This window comes from Salvelinus fontinalis, unplaced genomic scaffold (assembly GCF_029448725.1).
Source record: "Salvelinus fontinalis isolate EN_2023a unplaced genomic scaffold, ASM2944872v1 scaffold_1065, whole genome shotgun sequence".
NCBI lineage: Eukaryota > Metazoa > Chordata > Actinopteri > Salmoniformes > Salmonidae > Salvelinus > Salvelinus fontinalis.
In genome coordinates, this window is record NW_026601274.1 from 34,852 (window position 1) to 57,615 (window position 22,764).

Consider the following 22,764-nt stretch of genomic DNA (forward strand, 5'->3'; position numbering starts at 1 on the left):
TCAATTAGTTTTTATGGAATAATAGCAGTAAGGTCAAATTCAATGTTTCATCAAATATTTATTTTTCATATCTGTTTTTATACTTTCAGGGGTCCTACAATTCTAAATCACATAGCTGAATGATCCTCCGTATGACCATCTTAAAACAATCCCATATGTTAGCTTAGTATAAACCCCGGGCCCTTAGACCTTAGCGGGTCCTTATTAAAATCCCGTAGATCACTTCATTATTCCCTTTTTGCTTACAAGGCTCTACTACAATAGCTTCTGAAATACCTAACTTCGCTTTTAAAATATAAAAACATGAGATAACGAACCCGTTTACAAGGTTGAATAACTATTGAGGTTCCTCAGGTCTCCACCAAACTAAGTAAATACGCTTTTAGTTTTAAAGCACCTCATTGCTGGAACAAACTACAAAATACATTACAATTGGATTTCATGGTGCCGCTCTGGGAATTTTAAATATTGATTGAGGACCTTCTTATTTAGGAATGTCATTGTTTTTCTTGAATATTTGTGTTGCGCTGAATTTTACAAGTTTTATATTGTATTAGATGTTTTATTTGACTTGTATATGCAGGCTCCCTTGTGAAAGAGACCCTGGTCTTAATGGTGACTGCATGCTTAAATGAAGGTAAAATAAGTTAAGGTAATATATAGTACAGAGAATGGCAAAACAGAAATCGGCCCTGGCATTTCTAACACATCAGACCATTTTTCCTTTGAGGCCCCCATTATTAGCCAAATAATGATGATTTTGCGCAAAAAACAGACAGGCCCACTTTGCTAAAAATGGACCAGCCCATCTGGCTTTTCTGGCCAGTCTGCCCCTATGTACTATCTTCGTTATAGTACAGAACATGACAAAAGCCCTATGTGCCAGCTGTACTGTCACCTTGCACTGTGTTGCTTGTGTAGTTAATCTCAGGTGTTAATCATGGCATACCATATGCAGACGTCCAGACAGCAACATTCATTATCACAACCCCCCCTTAGAAAGGAGTCTGAGGAGCACGCCATAGCTCGCCACTGTCATTTGTTCAGTTTGTACTGACAGGCCGCTGTAGTGAAGTGTCTGAGACATCTGGTCTGGGTGCCAGCGGTAGGCCCGACTTGCCTAATGAACTAACATGTTCATGTTGGCACTACCAAGCACACCATTTATTAGCAAGCCTGGCTGGAACACACATGGGGTGCACTCTCAGCCTGTGTGGCAGCCAGGGTCGCAGTGCTGCGGACTTTGTGTTTTCTGTATGTTCGCTGCTGTTTGGTTTTAAAATGGGTTTTAAACCAGGACAATATATTTTATATTTTGTTAAAAATATAGTTGGGTTTTATCAGTGAGCTAAGAGGTCATGCCTACGGGATTTGAACAAGGATATCAGTTTCAACCATAATCATACATACATACATACTGGATTTGTAAGTCGCTCTGGATAAGAGCGTCTGCTAAATGACTTAAATGTAAATGTATAACAAAAAGTACTGTTCCTTGCAAAATAAGCATACAGAGGCAAATTTGGTTGGATTAAAAGGGATTTTAATGTAAATACATTAGCAAATTAGCTGCCTTATAACGTTTGACCTTTTGTGTTGATGTCTTAAAATTGAAAAATGGCACAGGACACTTTCAACTGCATAGTTTACTTACAAACCTCAGCATTTGAGTGAAAGCAAAACACATTTCCTGTTTGTCCTTTGTCCCGTCTGTTTCCTTGTTCAGACACAGTAGTATCAAAGCAGAGGAAAGACTTAATACACAAACAGCATGTATACTTCACTGCCTGAAGTGAGGGGAAATAAAAAGAAAGAAACGTCAGTCATCTGAGGTCGAACTACAGTTAAGTAAAAATCTAGTTCTGCATGCCTGTAATACATTTTTGGGGGGCTTTTGTGGAGAAAATAAAATTATACAGAATGCTTTAGAAACAGAGAAAATAACTGAAATGTATAAATAGGACATACAAATAAAGACTCATCACTTCTTTTTGACTGGATTCAGTATATACAATACAGTCTACAGTATATACAATACATGACAGATGACACTATTATCCTTTGTTTGTTTCAACAAGATAGTGTGCTTCCGCACTGTTAGCTTTAAAGGTATCTGTCGAGCATCATGGCTGGTAGGCCTGCAGTCACTACCATATTCCTTTTGACCGTATCTCTCTACAACCCCTGGCTACTCTCTGTCAATGTGGGTTTGACCTCATGGGTGCAGTCAGCCTGTGGGTGAGGGGCTTTGGGGCAGTGGGGCTGTGCTTTCCCCTAGGTAACACATCATGTCTGTAGTAATGATCTGCTCTCTGGGATGGAAAAGGTGGGAGAGGTGATACTGGTGCAACTACAGTATGATAACTATGGTGAAACCCAGGTGAACTGGGAAAACCTCTTATTTTGCTTCAAGGGAAGAGTATAAGTTCTGCTAAACTTTTCAGCATTAACAAAAGCCGTATTGTATCAAATGCAAATCCAATCAAATCTACTATATAAGCATGTAATTCATTGAAGGTTGTATGGAAGCACAACATGCAAGTATGATATGACTAACTTAATCATAGTGATCAAACAGACTACATGCATTATATAGTCTATGCATTCACCTGGCCAGGTTGACTTGGACAGAGAAGATGCTACACATCCACAGAACCATCCGCATATCTGAAAAAACAGGCAAGAGACAAAGTTTGAGTTCTGGCCTGGTTTAGATCTTATCTGTCGGAAAGATATCAGTTTGTCTCTGTGAATGGTTTGTCCTCTGACAAATCAACTGTACATTTCGGTGTTCCTCAAGGTTCTGTTTAAGGACCACTATTGTTTTCACTATATATTTTACCTCTTGGGGATGTCATTCGAAAACATAATGTTAACTTTTACTGCTATGCGGATGACACACAGCTGTACATTTCAATGAAACATGGTGAAGCCCCAAAATCGCCCTCGCTAGAAGCCTGTGTTTCAGACATACGGAAGTGGATGGCTGCAAACTTTCTACTTTTAAACTCGGACAAAACAGAGATGCTTGTTCTAGGTCCCAAGAAACAAAGGGATCCTCTGTTAAATCTGACAATTAATCTTGATGGTTGTAAAGTCGTCTCAAATAAAACTGTGAAGGACCTCGGCGTTACTCTGGACCCTGATCTCTCGTTTGACGAACATATCAAGACTGTTTCAAGGACAGCTTTTTTCCATCTACGTAACATTGCAAAAATCAGAAACTTTCTGTCCAAAAATGATGCAAAAAAATGAATCCATGCTTTTGTTACTTCTAGGTTAGACTACGGCAATGCTCTACTTTCCGGCTACCCGGATAAAGCACTAAATAAACTTCAGTTAGTGCTAAATACGGCTGCTAGAATCCTGACTAGAACCAAAAAATGTGATCATATTACTCCAGTGCTAGCCTCCCTACACTGGCTTCCTGTTAAGGCAAGGGCTGATTTCAAGGTTTTACTGCTAACCTACAAAGCATTACATGGGCTTGCTCCTACCTATCTTTCCGATTTGGTCCTTCCGTACATACCTACACATACGCTACGGTCACAAGATGCAGGCCTCCTAATTGTACCTAGAATTTCTAAGCAAACAGCTGGAGGCAGGGCTTTCTCCTATAGAGCTCCATTTTTATGGAATGGTCTGCCTAGCCATGTGAGAGAGGCAGACTCTCCAACTTTTAAGTCTTTACTGAAGACTCATCTCTTCAGTGGGTCATATGTTTGAGTGTAGTCTGGCCCAGGAGTGTGAAGGTGAACGGAAAGGCTCTGGACCAACGAACCGCCCTTGCTGTCTCTGCCTGGCCGGTTCCCCTCTCTCCACTGGGATTCTCTGCCTCTAACCCTATTACATGGGCTGAGTCACTGGCTTACTGGTGCTCTTTCATGCCGTCCCTAGGAGGGGTGCGTCACTTGAGTGGGTTGAGTCACTGACGTGATCTTCCTGTCTGGGTTGGCGCCCCCCCTTGGGTTGTGCCGTGGTGGAGATCTTTGTGGGCTATACTTGGCCTTGTCTCAGGATGGTAAGTTGGTGGTTGAAGATATCCCTCTAGTGGTGTGGGGGCTGTGCTTTGGCAAAGTGGGTGGGGTTATATCCTTCCTGTTTGGCCCTGTCCGGGAGTATCATCGGATGGGGCCACAGTGTCTCCTGACCCCTTCTGTCTCAGCCTGCAGTATTTATGCTGCAGTAGTTTATGTGTCGGGGGGCTAGGGTCAGTTTGTTATATCTGGAGTACTTCTCCTGTCTTATACGGTGTCCTGTGTGAATTTAAGTATGCTCTCTCTAATTCTCTCTTTCTTTCTCTCTCTCGGAGGACCTGAGCCCTAGGACCATGCCTCAGAACTACCTGGCATGATGACTCCTTGCTGTCCCCAGTCCACCTGGCCGTGCTGCTGCTCCAGTTTCAACTGTTCTGCCTGCGGCTATGGAACCCTGACCTGTTCACAGGACGTGCTACCTGTCCCAGACCTGCTGTTTTCAACTCTCTAGAGACAGCAGGAGCAGTAGAGATACTCAATGATCGGCTATGAACAGCCAATTGACATTTACTCCTGAGGTGCTGACTTGCTGCACCCTCGACAACTACTGTGATTATTATTATTTGACCATGCTGGTCATTTATGAACATTTGAACATCTTGGCCATGTTCTGTTATAATCTCCACCCGGCACAGCCAGAAGAGGACTGGCCACGCCTCATAGCCTGGTTCCTCTCTAGGTTTCTTCCTAGGTTTTGGCCTTTCTAGGGAGTTTTTCCTAGTCAACGTGCTTCTAGACCTGCATTGCTTGCTGTTTGGGGTTTTAGACTGGGTTTCTGTACAGCACTTTGTGACATCAGCTGATGTAAGAAAGGCTTTATAAATAAATGTGATTGATAAAAAACTTCCTTGTGTGCTGAACTGTGCAGACACCATCCTTGCCATGCAATCGACCCAGATGCCAAGCTAATTTGTGAACTGGCAGGACTGGGGGGCTGTACACCCCAATAGGTGCAACAACAGTAATTTAGTTGTCTTTCTCTATCTGTGAAATAATCAGGGAAAACAAACAATAATGGAAAATGAAATCTTTTCATGCATGGATAAGGCACTCAGCTGTAAACTCAACAAATTGTGTTGCTTATTAACTTGTGTGAGTGAATCTTTTCCCTGGTAATACACCTAGATCTGCTCCAACTAATCTCCCTCTGCATACCAATATTTAGATTTCTAGAGTGGAGAACATTCATGAGTATTTGTATAAAATAAGTGTTATCTGCAGTATTACTATGGTATATATACTGTACTACTTTTTAACATAATCATGCAGAAAAGAACATGGGGTTACTCCTTTTATTGTCAATGGTTAGTATTGGATTGAAAGCCTTGTAAGCATATTCATTCCTTCCCAAATACCCAGGTTTACTCTGCCAAGCCAAGTGCATTGTGTCATGTTTGGCTAGTCGAACGTCAAACTCTTCATTGAGACAATGCTGAAACATCAATCTATGGGCGAGTCAGTTCCACATTTTAATTTGTGACGAAATCAAAATTAAAGAAAAGTTATCTTGCAAATTTAGCAGGCTATGGTGAAATAGGCTTTTAGAAGTGGCGTCTTAATTTGTCAATTTATCGTTAATTCAGTCTTTGGCATGCTTATCAATGCACCTATCACTCCTTCTTCTATCTGTGGAACAGCTTGTTGCATTGTGGCCATAGACATATAATCTATAGAAAGGTTTTGGAACCTCTAACCCTGGCTTTGACTGTTAACCTCATGGCCACGCTAGCAATGGCTGCCAGTCTTGACTTGAATGGGAACTGCCATCTATGGATTATATGTCTATGGTTGTTTGCAGCTGTTGGTTTATTTAGCAAATTTCAAAATACAATCACGCGAAAAACGTACTGTTTGGAAAGCCAATGCTGTCATTACTAAATGTGTAATGTGATAGGTATTTTAACATAACAATTTTTTACACACAAAAAAACCTTGATTAATAGAATATTTAATCAGTCGTCTTCCTCAAATGAAGGGATGACACAATCTTTGCGAGAGGGAGGGTATCTGATTTCATTGGTCCTCAACTCGTGGTTCAGACACTTCATTCAGGATAAATTAGTTAACCCTGAGTTAACCTGTCCTGGAGCAGGTTAGTTCTGATGGATTTGTTGCCATAGAAATGTACCTGGTCTAATCAAAATTACCTCGTTAACACCTCAAACTACATATGTATGTAGAATAGGGCTCTGGTGAATCAAAATGCATAGGACCACGTTACAATTATTCAACATGGGTCCATTTGACATAGTATTAATGAAATAGAGTTTTGCTCAACTGTCATTTTTCTACAAAAAAAAAGTATTCTGAGAAGCCTTGAAGCACTTCAGTCTTTAACAATTGCTTACATCATATCTAACATAACAATGACCAATGCAATTCTCTTTGGGAATCCAGCTCTGGTAATGACTCACTGGTAATCTGTATGTGGGAAGGTTCTGAACAATGGACCATACTTTAAGAAATGTACACCAACATTCAAAGCAGGCTTGGGGATTTGAGCTCTTGGCTTGTGTCAAGCTGGCGACACGCTTGTTATGAAAATGGATCTGAGGGTGTTTTTGGCAAAGGCTTAATGAATGGCACTGGCAGACGTCTTTTAGCCCAGCAACAGAATCAGTCCTAGTCATAACGGCAAATAAACAGCCCGCCATGCAAATCTGGTCTGGAGGCCTCCTAACGGGATGCACCTGCTGAGAGCCAAGTGCCTCATCTACAGGGAGAAGAAGATGGCTTTCAAAGTCAAGGGCGAAGAGGAGGACAGCTGTTCATGGAAAATAATGAATCATGAAAAATAATACTTTTTGGGGAATTATTCAAAAGCCTTTGAAAGTAGGCCTATTGTCCTTCAGCAGTTGTCCTTAAGCAAATCTTTTGATGTTACAAGAGTGTAGAACAATAGGAACTAAATCCCTCTCTTCAGGCTTAATGTAACGGTTTCAAAAGCTTTTCAAAATCAACAAAGAACCCCAAACAGATGAATCAGTAGCCTTTTTCTGAAAGCTGAATATGAATTTCTGAACCCTGAATATGAATTTAAAGGCAATGTTCCCGCGTTCTTAGACTGCATTCGCGGTATATGCTGCATATGTCAGCTCAATTGCTATAGCGCTGAACTTCTGTGATACGGATTGAAGTGAGCCCTCCGATGTACCTATTCAACCCCTAATTGCTTGTAGACACCTAACTGCTGTGAAATAAACAGTATTTTATTTGTGTTGTAAAGATCTTTTGTAGTTCACATGGTTTTCACATTTTGGATTGCAGCACAAATAGAAGTTATGGTTCAGATATCTTCAATGGATCAACTTAACCCTTCTTCCTCATGGCTTCCCACAAACTCACACGTGAGGAGAGCAGAGAGCTACCACTTAAATAAGCATCGGCTTGCTCTCTGAATGGCTTATAGAGTTAATTAACAAAAGGCTGTGCCCCTTCTTTGTCAACCCAACCCCTATAGTTTTTGTAGAGTTAAAAAAAAAGATATTGAGGACAAAATTCATTCATTTTACAGCAGGTGTGCAAGAAAGATTCCAGATACTTACCATGCTCATTTGCACAAAGCTAATTGATGGTGGTGCCCAGCTCTTCTGGTAGGTTAAGGCACTCCTCAGTCCCTTGGGAAGAGTTGACTGTGTGCTCCATACTGAGAGTTCAGAGCCTAGAACAGGAAAGAAAACAGAGTACACAACATGTAAATGGAAATACAACAGGAAATAGAGAGAGGAGGAAGGGACATACCTAAAGAAATGTGGGAAACATACAGTGCTCAAGGCTATTGTAAACGCAGCTATTTGAGATCGACTACTGGATCTGAGACTCCAGAAAATCGGTATTCACTTATGAATGTGGCCAACCAAAGGCACAATTAATGGACCATAGTGGCACCCTCCTCTTCCTTGAGAGCTGCTACAGTTCCTCATCAGCTAATTGTGCTGTTGTTATCCTCCTGAATTCAATTACAGAATCAGCAAGATACTTCTCTGGAACCGTGCTGTTCAACTAGAATCCTTTTAACACTCAATGAGGTGTGATATTTTCTATACAAAACAGTTTGATATCTTACATCTGTTTTACTGGAATCTGAGATGGATCACAACTATCTTTTATGAATTTAGCATCATACTGCAGATAATAAAGGCTGGCTCTTAACTTACAGCTAGACATTTACAGCACAGTTTAAATGAGTTATGTTTCTTTATGGACTGTTTAAATGAAGAGAGTGTGTTTTCTGTGCCATGTTGGCCCACAACCATGTTATCTTGGCCAGAAAAAAAGGCAATTGTAAGTAATCCATTAAACAGGTTCTGTACCAGTTCTATGTGTAGCCACTTTCATTGACTACCATGACACTCCGCAGAGAAGACAAATTAGATGCTCAGGAAATTGTTTGTCAAAGTTTGGCTGTGACAAGGCTTTACCAGAAGCGTGACTGCAAGATGGCAATCTTTCCACCTCTGTGACACTGATTTGAGCAGACTCAAAGCCCTGTGTACAGTACTGTACCTGTCTGGTCAAACATGTATGTCCTATCCCACTTTAGAATCAATACGTTCACAGCTTACAGGGAGAACAGACATACACTACCACTCAAATGTTAGGACATTCCTACTCATTCCAGGATTTCTCTTTATGTGTACTATTTTCTACATTGTAGAATAATAGTGAAGACATCAAAACTATGAAATAACCAGTGGTGTAAAGTACTTAAGTAAAAATACTTTAAAGTACTACTTAAGTATATTGTTGTTGTATCTCTACTCTACTTTACAATTTATATTTTTGACAACTTTTACTTCACTACATTCCTAAGGAAAAGAATGTACGTTTTATGCCATACATTTTCCCTGACACCCAAAAGTAGTCGTTACATTTCGAATGCTTAGCAGGACAGGAGCATTGTCCAATTCGTGCACTTATCAAGAGAACATCCCTGGTCATCCCTACTGTCTCTGATCTGGTGGACTCACTGAACACACATTTTTGTTTGTAAAGGATGTATGAGAGTTGGGTTGTGCCCCTGGTTATCCGTAAATAAAATAAAAAACAGAAAATTGTGCCGTCTGGTTAGCATAATTTAAGGAATTTGAAATGATTTATACTTTTACTTTTGCTATGGATACTTAAGTATATTTTAGAAATTACATTTCATTTTGATACTTAAGTATATTTAAAACCAAATACTTTTAGACTTTTACTCAAGTAGTATTTTCCTGGGTGACTTTCACTTTTACTTGAGTCATTTTCTATTAAGGTATCTTAACTTTTACTCAAGTATGACAATTGGGTACTCTTTCCACCACTGGATATAACACATATGGAATCATGTGGTAACCAAAAAAGTGTTCAACAAATCAAAATATATTTTATATTTGAGATTCTTCAAAGTAGCCACCCATTGCCTTGATGACAGCTTTGCACACTCTTGACATTCTCTCAGCCAGCTTCATGCAGTAGTTACCTGGAATGGTGTGCCTTGTTAAAAGTACATTTGTGAAATTCCTTTCCTTCTTAATGCGTTTGAGCCAATCAGTTGTGTTGTAGGGGTGGTATACAGAAGATATTTATATTTGGTAAAAGACCATGTCCACATTGTGTCGAGAACAGCTCAAATAAGCAAAGAGAAACGTCAGTCCATCATTACTTTAAGACATGCTTAGTCAATGCGGAAGATTTCATGAATTTGAACGTTTCTTCAAGTAAAGTCACAAAAAACATCAAGCTCTATGATGAAACTGGCTCTTATGAGGACCGCCACAGGAAAGGAAGAGTTACCTCTGCTGCAGAGGATAAGTTCAGTAGAGTTACCAGCCTCAGAAATTGCAGCCCAAATAAATGCTTCACAGAATTCAAGTAACAAACACATCTCAACATCAACTGTTCAGAGGAAACTGCGTGAATCAGGCCTTCATGGTCGAATTGCTGCAAAGAAACCACTACTAAAGGACACCAATAAGAAGAAGTGACTTGCTTTGCCCAAGAAACACGAGCAATGGACATTAGAACGGTGGAAATTTGTCCTTTGGTCTGATGAGTCCAAATTTGTGTTCCAACCACCGTGTCTTTGTGAGAAGCAGAGTAGGTGAACAGATGATCTCTGCCTGTATGGTTCCCACCGTGAAGCATTGAGGAAGAGGTGGGATGGTGTGGAGGTGCTTTGCTGATGACGTTGTCTGTGATTTATTTAGAATTCATGGCACACTTAACCAGCATGGCAACCACAGCATTCTGCAGCGATACACCATCCTATCTGGTTTGCGCTTAGTGGGACTATAATTTGTTTTTCAACAGGACAATGACCCAACACACCTCCAGGCTGTGTAAGGGCTATTTGATCAAGAAGGAGAGTGATGGAGTGCTGCATCAGATGACCTGGCCTCCACACTCACCAGACCTCAACCCAATTGAGATGGTTTGGGATGAGTTGGACTGCAGAGTGAAGGAAAAGCAGCCAACAAGTGTTCATTATATGTGAAAACTCCAACAAGACTGTTGTAAAAGCATTCTAGGTGAAGCTGGTTGAGAGAATGCCAAGAGTGTGCACAGCTGTCATCAAGGCAAAGGGTGGCTACTTTGAAGAATATCAAATATTAAATAGATTTTGTTTAACACTTTTTTGGTTACTACATGATTCCATATGTGTTATTTCATAGTGTTGATGTCTTCACTATTATTCTACAATGTAGAAAATAGTAAAAATAAAGAAAAACCCTTGAATGAGTAGGTGTGTCCAAACGTTTGAGTGGTACTGTAGTATATTTTAAATGTCCAACTCAGGGTTAAATGTTGCCATTAGTAAACTATAGTATGAGTCTAGTAATCTGATTCCATGGATGACAATCAATCTCTCTGTCTGTTACCTGTTACATTGTTTATTAATACGGACTGACATTTCAATTGAAATCCATGTGTTGAAAGATAGTAGAGAGAATGGAGACCAAGGGTTTACTAATCAAAAGGGTAAAAATAATCTTCTTACATTTAATTTATTCCATAATGATGAGAACTGATGTATGAGGATTTAAGGTAATCTAATCACTTAATACGTAATTCCCTATATGATCCTACACCAAGCGTATGCCCCCAAGCTACTGCAACATGCTTTAACAAAGTCCATGTAAGAGTAAATTATTCATGATCCTTCACACCTGCAGAGCACCTGAAGTAATACAACCAAATACATGTTACATATTGAAGGATCTGTTTTTCAGAGTTGAAGCCATAGCACCAGCTGGGTCACATCTTTATAATCAGCTCTGCAAATGAGATCTCCAGTATTGGCAAGTGCTTTTGCAATCAATACATCGAGGATGGTTTGCAGGAGGTTTATCTAATATCTAGTTCAGAAGTAAATTAGCTATCTATTTAATGTCACATCTTTATCAAGATCAGCCTGCCGACTATGCCATCACTGCTTCAGAAAGACATTAACGACAGGAAGCATCTGAGCTGGCCAGTGGCCATTATCACTGCATCTCTGTGTATCTGGATTGTAATAAAGATCCCAGCTCAGCCCTTAAGGTATTTAAGATTAACACATTTCTACTTAATGTTATTTGTATGACTTCAGGTAAGACATATAATCGGATCGTACTCCAGAAAGGTATGGAAAGTGTTAGGAGTGTAATGTAATCTGGAGCCACCAGATGCCAATAAATCCACTGGCATATTGAGATTGATTTAATAATTTAAAAGGCCAATCAGCGGTTGAAACAATAACTAAGAGTACACCTGGCTACTGTTTCTGTAAAAAACTGACCATCCATGATATCAAAATTATAGTTTTAACCATGTTTTAACCATGTTTAACCATGTTTGTTTACATTGGAGTACAACAAGCTTATATGTTGGGTTCTGATGGGGTATGACAGAGGAACTAAGCTCATGAGGCTAATATATAAGTTATAATCTTTGAGAATCAATGGGTACAAAAATGTAAAAAAAAATATGTAGCAACTGCAGATTGCCCCTTTAAGGGAAATGTGTTGATAGTGATGCCACTAATGAGGAAATGAATGGTAAACAGAAAGTAGTTTACCAATATGAATGCTGCTGTTTTAGGATAGATAATAACTCTATCCCAGCTATTTTAGGGTAGAGATGCCTACATCTCTGTTTGTTGTTTGTTTATGTTTGTTTATGTTTGTTGTCTAATATAGTATGAAGGACCCTGTGTTAAAAATAGGGAAGCAGTTAGGCTATCACAAACAAGTAACCTCATACAGTAGATCTTCCACAAATAATATGCTTAATTAAGTGTTCTCTAACTAGATATTACTATTTTACTTTACCATTAGATGTGCCTTGCTAATACTGCTGCATAATTTTTAATTGAACTTTTAATTACCCATATGTTATAAGCATTGCAGTAGAAGGGCACAATTCCATTAGAGCAAAGATACTCCCAAAAGACTAGCATTCATGTGTGTAATTAATATGAATATTCTATCCAACAAGACTGCATCCTTCAGCACAGACTTTACCTTCGAGCAAACCCCATGTATCTGCTGCTATGTTGTTCTGCTAAGTAGATGATTAATTGTATTGTGTTAACAGACTCCAACATGCAGTTCTTTTATTTGCTGTATTTGAAACAAAGGCTGTTATGGAGGGTTATTCTGTACATTTGAAAGAAATGAAAATTATTTTCTCAGTTAATTTTCTCCATTGTCAAGGGAATTCTATAGTATGTAGCGAAATAAACTGCAAATGTCCAACAGCAAGCCATTCCTGTGATTTCTAAGTATTATTTTCTGTATTACAGTAACATATCTATGCTATGCCATGTGTTTATTCAAATTATAAAATGGTGTTGCTAAAAAATGAACATTGTCTTTGAGGTGTCATTGCTATTTCAAAAGCAAGCATATGTATAGTAACATGGTAGCTGTACATTTGTTTTTATGTTAATGTAATTTTTTATGTGCTGGGTGGAGCAGTGCGTATATTTCTCTACATTTCCAAAGGTACACAATGCATTGAAGAAATACATTAAGATGAAAATACTTGCAAAGCATTGAGCACATAACAACAAACCCGGACACAATCTGCTTTCCCCTCACATAATAGACAGATGGACCAGTCCCCTTCCAAGGAACAACAAGCTAGCTTTAGTATTCAGCACCGCTTACATTGCACTATTGGAAATGTATGTACATATTAATTGCTTTCTCCTTTTGTTGTGGTGAAGTAGCACTACCCAGAATTCAATATCATGGTAGAATTTATCCTTTTAAAAAATCAGAGCGGCAACACAGAAGTTTCAGGTCTCTCAGGGCTGCTCTGTCTTACTGTTGAATCTAGAGACATCTATCAGCTTCCCTCAGGCAAAGTGGGGACTGAAATAGGATGCTTGCCAAACAACTTCAAAGCTCTTTATCATGGTAAACTGCCAGATTACAATGTATGTTATTCATAACTGATGGGGGCTAAATGAAATAGTGTAGTAAAAGAGATATATTGATTGTGATTGGTTGAGGCAAGACGATACAAAATAATAAATAGTTAAATGATAGTTTAGAAATGAATTCATGGATGAGGAATTAATAAATTTACCTCTCACACTCCCCTTATCGAACAGTTCACACAATATGTTACACCTGTTGGGGGAAAACAATGTGATTAAGACTGGACAAACCATTTCAAATAGTATCAAATATGAAGAAAAAGATTGTCAGACTATGGAAAATACCAATTATCTTAACTACTTCATGATTGCATGCAATGCAACATTATGGACTCTACACAGGATGAGAAGCCTAAAGTATGTTACTGTCAAAAAAGTAAACCAATTCAGGGTAGGACAAAAGCCACAGGAATATGACAATTTAATTTCAGAAAAACTATTTGGTCGTTTTGTGTTCTGGTTATATAGCTAAAGTTTAGCTGGTAAGACATTAATTTTAGTTTTAGTGTCTTTAATTGATTGTTGTGTTATTTTCTTAATTTTGATGAGTCATTTTTTAAGTCTCTAGTTACCATGAATTAGTAGTTTTAGAGTGCCTCTTATTTGGGGGTTAGGAGGGACAGGTTTACTTTTTTAAGTGAAAGTAACTTTTTTATAATCATTTATAAATTGGCAAACGCACAATTGGAGTTATTATTAGGGTTACCTGCTTAAGGTTTAGTCATCAGATCTACTGTCTTAATAAGCCTTCAGTCTTCATGTCTACTAGTCACAAAACACAATTCAGATCTCTAAACGGCCATCAGCGGAGGTCATATATAAAAGCACTGGAAATACAGCAGCTTTCTAAGGTTGAATAAGAAAAATGGAAAAGAGAAAGACAGCAGAGACACTGATGGGTTGCTGATAAAAGACACAGCAATCTAAGTCCATCCCATTCATTCACTCAGTGATGGCATACGAGTGTGAATGTCTACAATATTCACATACTGTTTGTCGAGAACTGTATACGAGCCAAGTTGAAAAGGTTGAAGGCATTTAGACAATATTATGGTAGTATAGGGGGACTTTCTTACCTCTTTTATCGCCATATCATTCTCAGAGACATGCTAGTGCAAACAAGTCAATCAGAATTTGTGTTTAATAAGGTCAAACTTAGAGAATAGCTTAAAAATCCATTTATTAGTCTAAACAGTTGCTTTGAATTAACATGTTATACATTTAAAATTACTAACCAAGATTCAAGGAACAATTTGGCTCTTACTTTGAAAGTATTTAACAAAAGATTCTTTATCGTGTTACTGCATGTTATCTACACAACAACTACGAAGACAAGTCTCGAAAATTCATTTTTTTGGGACTTTCTGTATCAAAAAACATTTTAGCAATGACCTGAAACCAAGCAGGCATTTAGTGCTAGAAACAAGTACTTCAAATGTTTCTGTTTTACCAAAAAGTTTCAGCTTTATTAACAAATTATGGCAAAACAAATTTACCAATTTATGGCCACCTATTTAGAGAAGCTTACACATGGTGCTTTATGTTATTTTAATATATGTTTTATTTACAAATACAAGTTAAACACAGAACAGAGCACTTGTAGTAAGCTACATACATAGCTGATTGCTTTCAACCCAACACGAAAAATGTTTAATTAGTTTTACAAGATCAAAATCTAACATCATGACAAATATAGAAAAGAATAAGTTATCACCTATGTTAACTTTACTCAATAGTAGCAACCCATTTTCATCCTGAAATCAAAGTTCCCTAAGGGCTATCAAGAAGCATCAAGTTCTGTGACAACTTCATGCTTTTCTTTTCCGAGGGACAGACAATCATTGACAACCAAGAACAACATTCCAATGTTTATTGAAACACAAGTGTCTTTCTTTTGTTTTCTCTACTAATTGTTCTAAAAAAAGAGTCCATGTTATAAAAAAATCGAACATTTCTGGGAGGAAATTAAACAATCATATGGTTGTCTTATGTCGGAGGTCACAGGTGTGGAGCCCCTTCAATATCTACCATAGGGATGTTCTCTGTAGCCCACACGTGAGATCCTTGCTGCTGGGGCTTTGAGTGTTGGACGGGTTGTAGTCCACTCCTCTTCTGCAAGAGGTAGAGTTCAGACAACATTATATACTGTAGTAAGATACTAACTCATATCAAGTTCAAAGTAAGGAACCACTGTAATTTTCTGTGGTAGACCAAAGACAAACCATAATAAGTCAAAGACAAACTAAACTTTGAGTTCAATTCAACCTGTCTAAGGAATGCTTATGTTTTGTTTACTACTACCTGTGAGCATGTCTAATTGTGACATACTGTATGTTTGTTTGCCAAAGTTTATCTATAGGTGGGTAATGAAGCAGCAAATACATTTTCCCTGTAGAAATTGGTCTTGGTCAATGACCAATTCAATGATTCCCTTCACAGACTTGCTTTTGCTTCACGCTCGCTGTTCTTTCCACTTCAATGGTTGAGTATGCAATGTCACCCTAATTTAATGATCAATAAGCTTCATTCATAATATGTGCTGGGGATCAACGCTCTATGAACTTTACAGAACATACAATACAAAGTAGTGTGTCCCTAGCCACTCCTGTTAGCCCTCATCCACATGTCATACCAAGTTATAAGACCAAGTCATTCTATTTCTATCGGCAATACTGCATCACATGATACTATTATGTGTATAAGACAATACCATGTAACTTGTTGTCACATGGGATGGGACTATAGCTGCTGGAGGAGCTGCAAAAGGGTTACATTAATACAGGCTATTCAAAAAAATAGAAAATCCTTGTCATATCTTGGACATTAATCCTTCTTAACAAGGGCATGCATGTCCATGAGAGTATTCTCAGGTCCTTGTTTTCTGCTGCAGGTACCACTGGGGCTACTTCTCTCAGCACAGTAAATTAATTACATGAGCGTTCTGTCCTCTGTCGGCCCAAAACTGAGCTCTGGCTCATTCAGGCTGCAGTTTCAAGTTTCAAGTTTTCATGTCACGTACACAAGTACAATGAAATGCCTTTCTTGCAAACTCTAAACCCAACAATGCAGTAATCAATATCAATGTAGAGCTAAAAAAAATAACATAAGGTAGTGTGTGTGTGTGTGTGTGTGTGTGTGTGTGTGTGTGTGTGTGTGTGTGTGTGTGTGTGTGTGCGTGCGTGCGTGCGTGCGTGCGTGCGTGCGTGCGTGCGTGCGTGCGTGCGTGTGTGCGCGTGTGTGTGTGTGTGCGTGCGTGCATGCGTGTATCTATGTGTGTGTGCGTGAGTGTGTAGAGTCCTGTGAGTGTGCATAGAGACAGTGAAAAAAATGTAATAAAATAAAGGGTCAACTCAGCCATTTTGTTAGCAGTCTTATCGTTTAGGGATAGAAGCTGTTCAGGTGCTTGTTGGTGTCAGACTTGATGCACCAGTACCGCTTGTCGTGCGGAAGCAGAGAGAACAGTCTATGGCTTGGGTGGCTGGAGCTCATTTTTTGAGTCAAATTACATAAAGAGCAAATTCCTTCACTGTGCAGAACTCTGGTTCTATGTCGCAAAGTGTTTATGGAGCAGAAAATCAAATCATTGGTTTTTGTTGCGTCCACACTTCATCGTGCTGAAAATGAATGACCGTGATGTAGCAGACCTACACTGGAAATCAGCTTCAGTGGAGAGCAGAGGGCTGAGAGCCAAGAGCAGAAGCATCCCTGATCTGGTATCCAATCTAATCCACAATTAGGGCACATGTTCAAAAGGCAGAACGCTGGCGGAACATCCACCTCCACCTTTTCACTAGGCATCAGTCAGACCTCTGGGCCTTCACTGGCGCACATTGTGCTGTGCTGCATCTCTAATCAAATCCTGGCCTGTAGCTAGCTTGCTAGCCAAAGGGTATGATGGGCAATGCATACAGAAGCTGATCCCTGGACCTGAATGACGCAGGTTGACCTAAGTCATGAATCTTGCCCTGGAGGGAGAACTGAGCGATTTCCGCTAGATGGGCCAGTTGCAAAGTCAAAATTGTCTGTATTGTAAAAATTCATGAAATATTTTATTTATTTTGGTTCTTAATTTAAGGTTAGGGCTAGGCATTAGGGTTAGCAGTGTGGGTAACGTTAGGGTTAGGTTTAAAATCAGATTTTATGACTTTGTGGCTGTGCAAGCTAGTGACCCCTCTGCAGAGCTGCCTCCAGAGCAAGATTCATGACAATAAATGCCAACTTTCCTGAATGACCAGGCCTAGGCCAAAACTATGGGGCATCTTTCTTTATCTCTCAGCTGTGAAACATTACCTCCTCTATGGATCGTGATGGAGGAGCTGCCAGTATTGTCCAGTGAGAGCTGGGAGCCATGACTGTCGCATTAAAGCCTAGCAGGTAGTCCCATTTAAAGGAAGGAGAAGCCATTGAGGTCTTATAATGGAGGTGGCTTGAGGCCATGATAGCCTTGGTTTTAAAGAACTCTCATGAATATTCAAGCATTGGTAATAACACAGGGATATTGTACATTATGAGAGTCGGTTTGTGGCCTTCATTTCAGGGCTTCGGAACAGTGTAAATAAAATAAGTAAATGCGCTATGCTTTTACCGTAATTGTTGTAGGCTTCGTCATTGGTTCCATGGCCATATTCGTAATAGTCAGAAATGCTGAAAAATAAAAAAGGTTATTAAAAAACAATGTTGAGACAAAGAGGAGCGTAATAACTTCCATTAGTCAAGCTCTTTACAAATGGCTTTGGGCCTCTCACTAATGCAGTACAGTATACAGTTGAAGTCGGAATTTTACATACACTTATGTTGGAGTCATTAAAACTCGTTTTTCAAACACTCCACAAATTTCTTGTTAACAAACTATAGTTTTGGCAAGTCGGTTAGGACATCTACTTTGTGCATGACACAAGTAATTTTTCCAACAATTGTTTACAGACAGATTATTTCACTTATTTCACAATTCCAGTAGGTCAGGAGTTTACATACACTAAGTTGACTGTGTCTTTAAACAGCTTGGAAAATTCAAGAAAATTATGTCATGGCTTTAGAAGGTTCTGATAGGCTAATTGACATAATTTGAGTCAATTGGGAAGTGTACCTGGGGATGTATTTCAAGGCCTACCTTCACACTTAGTGCCTCTTTGCTTGACATCATGGGAAAATCAAAAGAAATCAGCCAAGACCTCAGAAAAAAAGATTGTAGACCTCCACAAGTCTGGTTCATCTTGGGAGCAATTTCCAAACGCCTGAAGGCACCACGTTCATCCGTACAAACAATAGTACGCAAGTATAAACACCATGGGAGCATGCAGCCGTCATACCGCTCAGGAAGGAGACGTGTTCTGTCTCCTAGAGATCAACGTACTTTGGTGCGAAAAGTGCAAATCAATCCCAGAACAACAGCAAAGGACCTTGTGAAGATGCTGGAGGAAACAGGTACCAAAGTATCTATATTTACAGTAAACGAGTTCTATATCGACATAACCTGAAAGGCTGCTCAGCAAGGAAGAAGCCACTGCTCCAAAACCGCCAGAAAAAAAAGTGCACATGGTGACAATGATTGTACTTTTTGGAGAAATGTCCTCTGGTTTGATGAAACAAACAAAAAGGGAACTGTTTGGCCATAATGACCATTGTTATGTTTGGAGGAAAAAAGGGGGATGCTTGCAAGCCGAAGAACACCATCCCAACCGTGAAGCACGGGGGTGGCAGCATCATGTTGTGGGGGTGCTTTGCTGCAGGAAGGACTAGTGCACTTAACAAAATAGATGACATCATGAGAAAGGAAAATTATGTGGATATATTGAAGCAACATCTCAAGACATCAGTCAGGAAGTTAAAGCTTGGTCGCAAATGGATCTTCCAAATGGACAATGACCCCAAGCATACTTCCAAAGTTGTGGCAAAATGACTTAAGGACAACAAAGTCAAGGTATTGGAGTGGTCATCACAAAGCCCTGACCTCAATCCTATAGAAAAGTTGTGGGCAAAACTGAAAAAGCATGTGCGAGCAAGGAGGCCTTCAAACCTGACTCAGTTGCACCAGCTCTGTCAGGAGGAATGGGCCAAAATTCACCCAATTTATTGTGGGAAGCTTGTGGAAGGCTAGGTTTGACCCAAGTTAAACAATTTAAAGGCAATGCTACCAAATACTAATTGAGTGTATGTAAACTTCTGATCCACTGGGAATGTGATGAAAGAAATAAAAGCTGAAATAAATCATTCTCTCTACTACTATTTTGGCATTTCACATTCTTAAAATGAAGTGGTGATCCTAACTGACCTAAGACAGGGAATTAAATGTCAGGAATTGTGAAATACTGATTTTAAATGTATTTGGCTAAGGTGTATGTAAACTTCTAACTTCAACTGTATATACATTTTGTATTTTATTTGAAGATGATTCATCATTGTATCACCACAACCAACTACGTCACTCTCTGATGGCACTTTCACCGTAAACAATGCTGCAATGCCGATTCATGATTCAGTATTCCAAAATTGTTTTAGATTACCTGCCGTCCTGATTGACTGTTTAATACAAATGGTACGGTTATTTAGAAGGGGGGAATATGAGGCCTTAATACTGATTATGTTAGTCCAATATTTACAGATGGAATCGAAATAGTAAAAAAAAAATATCCTCTCATTAAATATATTGTACATTGTGTTAGTTTTTTAATCCCCATTAATTATTTACACTTTATATTTAATTTGAAGTGATGTGTGAAGTACAGAATATTGTATATACAAAAAATATAAAGGAAACACAGGTATAACTCTATTACTATGCAATAAGTTAAAAAGTGCTAACGGGCTTATCTGAAACGGCCAAACTTCACTAAAAACTTTTTGAAGAAGACAAAGTGCTCTCAGGAGAGGTTGTTTCAGTAATATAGTAATATTGCAAATACTGCAGTTAAGAACAAAAATCTATATTGGGGAGGAAGACAAAGACTGAGAAATAGGCAATGTTCTAAACAAACGAGAATGGAGAATGGTCTGCCAATTATGTGCATATGTATGCAAACAATTTTCATACTTGATCAAAATTACGTTTACCTTACAAAAAGAGGAATGCTTAAGTATGCAAAGTTTGCCTTCTGTTAGCTAACTCACCTCTTTGACTGATTGCTGTAGTTCTCCTCATAGGCATCATAACTCTGGTCATCATATTCCCCGTCATATCCATCATCATAGCCCTGCAGGTCAAATAAAAAGCATGCTGCATAAGAAACCTCTGCCAATGTAAAAGCAGCTCTGTTTCAAACCTAGCAGGAGTCTTAATTGTTTAGGGTTGGGACATTAAAAAATCAATGCTTTATTCCATGGGCAAAAGATCTCTGTTACACATATAGTCCCTGAATGGGAGGAGTGACAACACTAAATCATGTCTAACAAGGGCTATTGATTAGGGTTTGCAGGGAAGCTGTCTTGCTAGCAAGGTTTATCAGACACTCTGTTCACCTCTGACCTTTAGCCAACACTAATACGGCCTTTACTCTTGATCAGTGACTATTTTAATGATCAACACAGAGAAAAAAGTAACTTCAGTATAAACCTGCCGCTCATCAATGAAGTACACAATAATAATGTAGTAAAATACATATATACTGTGTATAAACATGATACTCTAAGGTCTGACAACAAAGTATATAAATCCGGTTGTATATGATCTAATTATTGTAGACTGTACACTATTTTGTATCCAAGGAATGGGGAAAGCATATTAAAGGAGAAATGTACTGCTATGCGCTTCATTACTATTTAGTTAAAGTCCATACTACAATACAGTCTGTACTCAGTTTTTCTATTTATGTAGTTGTAGAAACAACACTTGCAATCCTTGAGTCATGATTGCGAAACACTTTCCCCAGACTTCACTGTCTTAAACACCCACAATTCCCAGAGAGCGATTGTTTCAGCGACGGTCTTCTTATTTTTATTTCTAATACTTATATGATTGTGTTTACCGTAATGTCTTCCCAGACACTGGAGAAGACAGGAAAATAGGCATACAGTATATCTTCCTTTAATGAGCCTAGCTGCACAGAGGCTGCAGACAGTCAGTGTTCATATTATGACAAGGCTGTTGTAGCAGACCCAGGCTCCAGGCTGAGCTACTCTTTTCAAAGTGTGCTACTGCTGTTTAATCCTCTCTGCTGTCACTGCCATGTTTATTTCTGGCCCTGCTATCTCCTCTGTCACAATTCTGAAGGTGAAGCCACTTTCTAATCATTGGATCTTGCTTATTTTAAGCGTTTTGGTTGGTTTTCAAAGTGCATAATTTCTGTCAATCATCATCATTCTGTAATCTCCTGGGGTCTTCTCATCCTTGTACTCACACAAAAAATGTCTGCCATTGCAAATTACAGTCTCTTTCTTTTGATTAATAGCTTCAATATCCATCAAAGTTAGGGGATCTTTTTGTTTAACCTTGATTTAACTAGGCAAGTCACTTAAGAACAAATTTTTATTTACAATGACAGCCTACCCCGGCGACACTGGGCCAATTGTGCGCCCGCCCTATGGGACTCCCAATCACAGTCGGATGTGATTCAGCCTGGATTCAAACCAGGGACTGTAGTTCGCCTCTTGCACTGAGATGCTGTGCCTTAGACCACTGCCCCAATCAGGAGCCCCACTGGTGATATTGAACAAGCCAGGAGTAAATAAATTAAGTGAACTAGTATACATAGAATCTTTGTATTCACAGTAAATGCTGATGTCACTGTCAGTACAAAGGAACACGTGACGGTTCGCCTCAGAACACCTTAGCTGTGAAGAAGTTTCATCATAGAAAGTCATGATCATCATCTGACTGCTTTAATAACCTACCAGAAAATACAAGGGTTTGGTGCTACAATAATAACCCTGCAATAATCTTCTCCAAAGATATGAATATTATCCAACTACATGGATAGCTTTATTGCTATGAAAACCACTTCTGCCAAGACTTTCATGCGAGAATACTCATCAGCTGCCTTATGACAGACAGTCTTCATGTGACTTTAATAATTCCCTTCCCTCACAGCTACTTGGAATAAATATGAAATAACATTCTCTATTTTAGTAACGCATGCTACAGTAGCTTCTCTACATAAAGTATGTTAAAAAAAAAGACATGGGAAAAGTTGTCAAATGAAGCTTTAGTCTACTGAGATATCCGCCTGTCTCTTTTGTTGGCTCAAGACCATTTAAATTCTGCTTTGGGCTCTTGTGTGGCTTTATACAAGTATGAACATGAATTTGACTAAATTGAAGTTAGGGATTATGTCAGGGATTAAGTTGTTCAGGGGATCTAATTTCACTTCCTCTATCTATGAGTATTTT

The 22,764-nt window shown here is 39.0% G+C and overlaps 1 long non-coding RNA gene across 1 annotated transcript; it reads right to left on the reverse strand.

The window, feature by feature from the left end:
• Window positions 1–584: 584 nt before the first annotated feature.
• LOC129848556 (uncharacterized) lies at window positions 585–21,959 on the reverse strand. The gene is made up of 7 exons (XR_008758506.1): window positions 20,551–21,959; window positions 18,029–18,087; window positions 15,472–15,555; window positions 13,593–13,636; window positions 7,583–7,698; window positions 2,610–2,667; window positions 585–1,787 (listed from the first exon to the last, which is right to left on the reverse strand). It is a non-coding gene; the product is annotated as an uncharacterized LOC129848556 (long non-coding RNA).
• Window positions 21,960–22,764: the final 805 nt, after the last annotated feature.